At 38.9% G+C, this 6,362-nt stretch overlaps 1 long non-coding RNA gene across 1 annotated transcript in view; it reads right to left on the bottom strand.

Moving 5' to 3' along the window:
• Positions 1–475: 475 nt before the first annotated feature.
• The window catches only part of LOC306645395, a 65,415-nt gene continuing 59,528 nt past the window's right edge, over positions 476–6,362 (bottom strand). The window contains exon 3 of the long non-coding RNA XR_013759636.1: positions 476–4,831. This is a non-coding gene — a long non-coding RNA (uncharacterized lncRNA). The remainder of the gene's footprint in view (positions 4,832–6,362) is intronic.

The raw sequence follows: 6,362 nt of genomic DNA, 5'->3' as shown, positions 1-6,362 counted from the left end.
TTTTTGATTAAGATGTAATGAATGTACTTGTTTATGCGGTACAATATGGTATTCTGAGATATGTATATATTGCATAATGATTAGTTTGGGGTAATTAGCATATTCATCACACTTATCATTTCTTGCAGTGAGATGCTTTATTCCCAGTAGGGTGACTAAAACTAATAATAATATGGTATATATTTCAAAACAGCTAGAATACTTTTATTTCATAAGTTTTTAACTGAAGTCCAGTACAAGCCTATCTGAATTTAATTGTTGTCCCTCCCCCCTTTTACTGTTTGTTGGTTTTGCTATAGTAAACATTTCTGTACATATCTCCTTCAGCTCACAGAAGCAGCTTCTCTAGAGCCAAGCTTCCCAACCAGTCTGATCAAGGCTGTGTGGCGGTGCCTCATGACTGGGTAGATGATGCAGACCATTTCAGCCTGCGGGGAAGCAAGGTGTACCTGAGGTGACCACAGCTCCCTGAGCAGCCGCCTCAGATTACCCCAGTGTGCCAAATGGCTATTCTCATTCTCTATGTGTATCACAATGGGAAAGAGGTTGGAGAAGGCTCCAGGATGTATACCTGGAAGGGGTTGGTCTGCATTTTAGAGTAGTACAGGTATGATTATTATTAAATTATTCTTAAATAATTGTACCAATCCATATGCCCATTTTGCCTGGCTTAAATTTTATTTTTGTGCATCTGATAGCTATGAAACCATATCTTGTTTTAATCTGCATTTTTCTAATAAATCAGAAAGTTTCTCATGTATTTACCAGCATATGATCATAGTTTGTGAATCCTTAGTTTCTATCCTGTGCTCACTTTGTGATGAAGGTGTTTTTTCTTCCTCTTACTGATTTGTAATGATTGTATTCTGGATACAAATATTTTGTTGGATATACCCCTTGCAAATATTTCGTTCCAATCTCTGGCTTACCTTCTAAACTTATTTTTATAAGTTTGCATAAAAAGTTGATATGTTTTCATTTATATTTCAAGTGAAGAACCTTGACGCTCAGGATTGCGTGGTAATAATATTGTAGTACCAGATGCCGTCACCATGCTTGCCACCATAAAGCCATGTAAGCAGGTGGAAAAGAATGCTGGTCTGAATCCAAGGTTTCAGAGATCCTCTAGATCTGCTTCTACTGACCTCTGGCTTAAAAAGAGGTCTAAAAATAGTGTTCTCATATTAATTTAACAGTTACCTGATTAAGACACAGTGATGCATAATTAGTCACCTAACCTTCTAGTCATATACCTATTTAGTGTCAAAGCTGCCAAAATCCCATACCATTTCCCAAAGTGTGTTCAGTGGAACCCTAGTCCTTAAAAAGTATTCTGTGGTCAATTTCATTTTTTTTCCCCCTCCTAAAATTTTCAGAGCTCATAGTTTGATACTAAAAGCTCTACTAAATCCTCTAATTTAAAACAGTAACTGACTTTTTTATCTATAATTTTGTAAACTTTTTTGTCTGTAGAATGCCCCTTTTGTACAGAGCACCTAATAACATCCCAAGAAATTCTATGGAATAGACTTTGATATTCTCTACTCTTGAAAACTTCCTCTCAGATCTCTAAGACTGCATTCCCTTGCACTGGCACTTTTCCATATACACTAGTAAATGTATGAAAATAGAAGTATTGATATCCATGATATTGAACTTGAAGTACTGGTATATAGAAAAGAGGCTCTGCTGGATTAGAGAAGAAACAGTAAGGCTAATTTTTTCCCTAATGTGGTTCTATGAGTTACTCTATGAGAATGCATATGGATCCTCAGCACCACATAAAAATAAATAAATGAAATCAAGGTATTGGGTCCATCTGCAACTAAAATATTCCCCCCTCCTTTATGTGTGCATGTGTTAAATAATGTAGAAATTATGGTGGTGTGTGGGATTATGATTGATTTTGAGTCTTCTAGGGTAGGTTATGGCTCTTTGGAAGGGTCTGTCACTCACCTAACAACCTAGAGTCCTAGGCAGGAGACTGGAACTCAGAAATCTTTGCTAGTGGCAAAGTCTCTCTCTGGAATTAGTTCTCTTGAGTTCAGAAGTTCAGAAACTGGGTTATACAAACATTCATGCTCCTAAGAAGAGGGTAACAAGACAGCTGGGAGCTTGTACCCTCAAACTCCAGAAAGTAAGGTGTCCCTATGCATCAAAAGAAAGGCAGATTTTATTCTGTCTTTTATGTTTCCCTTTTTTTTTTGGCAGAGAGGAGGGGTACCTGGGATTGAACTCAGGGGCACTGGACCCACTGAGCCACATCCCCCACCCTATTTTGTATTTTATTTAGAAACAGGATCTCACTGAGTTGCTTAGCACCTTGCTTTTGCTGAGGCTGCCTTTGAACTTACGATCCTCATGGCTCAGCCTCCCAAGCCACTGGGATTACAGGCATGCACAACTGGACACAGCTTATGTTTCCATTTTTAACAAGTGTGTATATTATCTATTCAAAAACTTAACCAATGAAATTAATAACGAATGACTTGATATCATTTCCTGATTCAGCATGTCTATTCAGATTTCACTGTTGGGCTGGGGTTGTGGCTTAGTGGTAGAGCACTCACCTAGCACGTGTTAGGCTCTGGGTTCAATCCTCAGCACCACATAAAAATAAATAAATAAAATAAAGGCTTGTGCCCATCTACAATTAAAAACTATATTTTAAAAAAAAGATTCCACTGTATCTCTGACCCCCACTCAAAACTATGATCACCAAAACAAGTAGAAAATACCTGTGGGGAAGTGATTATGATAATTCTGAGGAAAAGCATAGAATTCAAAATTATATATACAAAATATTATAGATAAATCAATTGTGCTTTCTTAAAAAATGGAAAGAAGTATATGTGCGAAAATATTAACTGTGGTGGTTTTTGAATTGCTGGGAATAGTAGTGGGTTTTTTTTTCCTTCCTTCTACTTAAGAACTTCTATGTTATTCATATTAGTATAAGCTACTTTTCAAATGACTTTTTTAAAAAGTTAATTCTAAAAAGAAAAATATTTTATGTTAGTATACCAGATGCAGAGATACATTAACAATTAATATACGTTTTGCAAAGTCCTCTCAACTCCCTTTTGTGTAATGATTGTATGGTGTATAATGGGTGGCTACCAATGATCCTCATAATAATTAGAGATGGGTCGTTGGAAAGTAGTGATATCTGCAAGCTGCAGAAATAGGTAAAACGAAGGCTTAGGTCTTAAGTTTGCCAAATGCTATTAACTGACCTTGCCTAAGTTCCCTGACGTCTCAACCTCAGTTTCCTCATCAGCTGAATGGGAAAAATGAAGACAACTATCCTCAGGGGATTTTGGTGAGAATAAGATGAGAATTCATCAAAGACCTTGGCCCAGAGGCCAGCACAAAGTAGATTCCGAGAATTGTCATCTCCACTGGAGGTATGTGCCCCAGACTTGAGCCAAGTTGGGGAGAATGCCTCTTCTGTAATACGGGTGAGTCAGCAGGCCTAGTTACTTACATGCCTGATCTGAAATCAAGATGGAGAACTGGCTTCAAGGAGGAGAGAATGGTGAAATTCTTTTCAAGAGAAAGGTGAAGCTTTTTTTTTTTTTTTTTTTCTGTAATAAGTTTTAGGAAAAGGAGACGGTAACATGGTGAAAATCAACCAAGCAATCTTGGACACCAGTTCTCCTGTTACCTGTGGGAAGGAGATAAAAGCAAGGACTGTAAAGCTCTGATCAGACAAAACCAAAAAGGGTAGTAAAGAGAAGGCTTGATATCAGACTCTGAATAGACTCTCAGAAAAATGAATGTTGTCTGGGATAACCACGTTATAAATCAATGAGCTGCCTCAGATGATATCACAAACCAGAAGAACAAAATTCAAACATATTAATAACAACTGACCTTGGATATTAACCTTCGAAGAAGTCATTTGTAATGTAAAATTCCCTGGTTGGACAATCTATCCTATAACAATATTTTTTTTATTTGTTTTTGAGAACAGGAAGTGGCAAGGATCCACTTTGGAAAGGGGAAAAATAAAGGCAACTTAAAAACGACATTTGGACTTTGAAGGCAGGGACTTGCAAAGGTTCCTAAGAGCCAAGGCCAAACTATCAGGTATCAGCGTGGTGTCAAATTTGTTTTCTGGGAAATATTTGAACTAATTTTATCAGCAGCATTTCTTTGAGGCTATTTACTACCTGAATATTTGTCCAGGCCTCTAGAGGAGGCAGCCAACATGTACATTCGCAGTTCTTTCTATTTGGAGCACAACTTGGGTGGGGACAGCTCTCGTGTAACAGGGGTGGGAAGCTGACAGTGATGTCGCAGTGAGAAAGATGGGATTTCAGGAGCTGTCATCAGGATAGCGACGTCTGGTTGCAGTCGATATTTTCCAAATGCCAACCACACGAGGATTTAAAAGAATGTGCAAAGAAGCATGTGGTGTGCTCCTCATGAAGCAGGAGCAGGCTAAGTGGCTCGCTTAGCATCATGACCCCCCAGCCAATCAGGAGCTCGGGCACCCTGGCCTCTTCCCTGCAAGGCCTTGGCCATGTGCCCTCCTATACAATTGTGAGGAGATTGGATGAACCACGATGGCATTTAAAGCACTCTTCCATGGCGCTGGTGCAGTCGTAAGATTTCCCAAGAGGCAGTTGCCAAGATTGTGTTCTTTCCCACTGGCTTTTAATTTGTAAATTGTAATGGGCTCCCCTTTAGATATGGCGAGGCAGGTAGCATTCCACAAGGTGGCCAGAGATGAGATGATCCCATGAAAATCTTCAGGGTGTGCTGTCTGCCATAAAATCATAACCATCAAATCCTCTCGTGGTCAGGCATGCAGCTTGCAGAAACTCTGGTTTTAAAAAGAGATCTGTTATCAGCTATGTTTTTCAGGGAACTTGAAAATCATACAATTTTGTTTAAGAGTAAACCATCCTTATAAATGAAAAGGAACTAGATCAAGCAGTAGGCCATATTCTTTTTATGTTTTCACCCACCCTTATCATGCAAACCATGCTGGCCATTTTCCCGGATTCTTAACATTGCCTTGCCACTCTTGTCTCCCCGCTCCTGGCAGAGCAGCCTATTTGAATTATTAATTCTAAAACACCTCCTTCCTCTCAGCCTAGGAGGCAAACAGAACCACCCTCTCCGGGCAACAGAAAAAGTAACCAATAATGTATTAGGAATACTATTTCTGTATTGACACCCTCAATAAAAGGAGACTTATTTGAGAATTACTAAATATCCAGCCTAGGAGTAAAGCTCTAAACAGATTTACTAAGCAGTTAAAGTTCACATATGACAAACTGCAAATATTTCTAAAGAAACTTGCTACGAAGCTTTCTCCATTAAGCTGTGAATAAAAGTTTCAAAAACAGAACTGACTTATTACCTTTTGCTTTCAAGTTTTTGCCATCTTCCTCTTGCCTAATAATCCTCTTCATAAGAGTTTCACATTGTTTTATTGAGCCTAAGGCTAAGCTGATGATGTTTAGTGACTTCTCCTCGAGTTGGGGATATACTACTGGGAGGTTTCCAGATACCCAGATAAGAAACTCATCTAGTACCCTCCAGGACAGCCCTTTTGACAAAACCTGCTCACATCTCTTATTTTTCTTCCTTGCTTTTTCTTTTCTGGACTTTGCACTGATTCTGTCTGCTGTATCTCTCCAGTACTACAGCATTTCTTCCCGTGATCTTTGTTGCATGATCTCCACTGGGTGAAAATAATATGTTTTTATTATTTTATTTTCACTGGGTGAAAATAATATGTTTTTATTATTGCTATTGATAGATACTTTGTTTTTATATGGGTGTTCTTGCAAGCGGAGCTGCTGTAAACTTTCTTGCACATATAACCTGGCACACTGTGCCAGGGTTTCTTTAGGATTTATATTTAGGAATAGATTGCTGTACCATGGGGATACACCTGGATTACTAATAATGCCAACATGTTTTCCAAAATGGTTATCCCAAATAATTCCTTATCAATGTAGGCTTTGTGCCAGGTTCTGAGCTGGCCCTGTGGCCAGTAGGATACAGTCACATCCCTTCCTGGCCGTTCCCACTTAGAGTGTAGTGGGAAGAGTGGAGCAGCAAGGTCATCTTCCAAATGAACAGAAACCATGAATGAAGGGACTTCTTTCATCTTCATCTTGATACCCTCCCCCCCCATCACATTCTGTCTCCCTGGTGCCATCAACAATTTTATAGAAGCTGCATATTCCCTACTCTGTTCTTGAGTATGATGTACTAATGCATTCACTCCTCCAGAAATGTCTTCTTTGCTTTGGAAAGAATCGCCATTGGAAAGCATCTCCAAGACACTATCTCTAAGACTCTAACACTTGTAGGAAGATAATTCCATCAGACAAGTAGTG

Source organism: Sciurus vulgaris (genome assembly GCF_902686455.1).
Source record: "Sciurus vulgaris genome assembly, chromosome: 15".
In the NCBI taxonomy this organism is placed as follows: Eukaryota; Metazoa; Chordata; class Mammalia; order Rodentia; family Sciuridae; genus Sciurus; species Sciurus vulgaris.
This window is presented reverse-complemented; position numbering and strand designations above follow the sequence as displayed.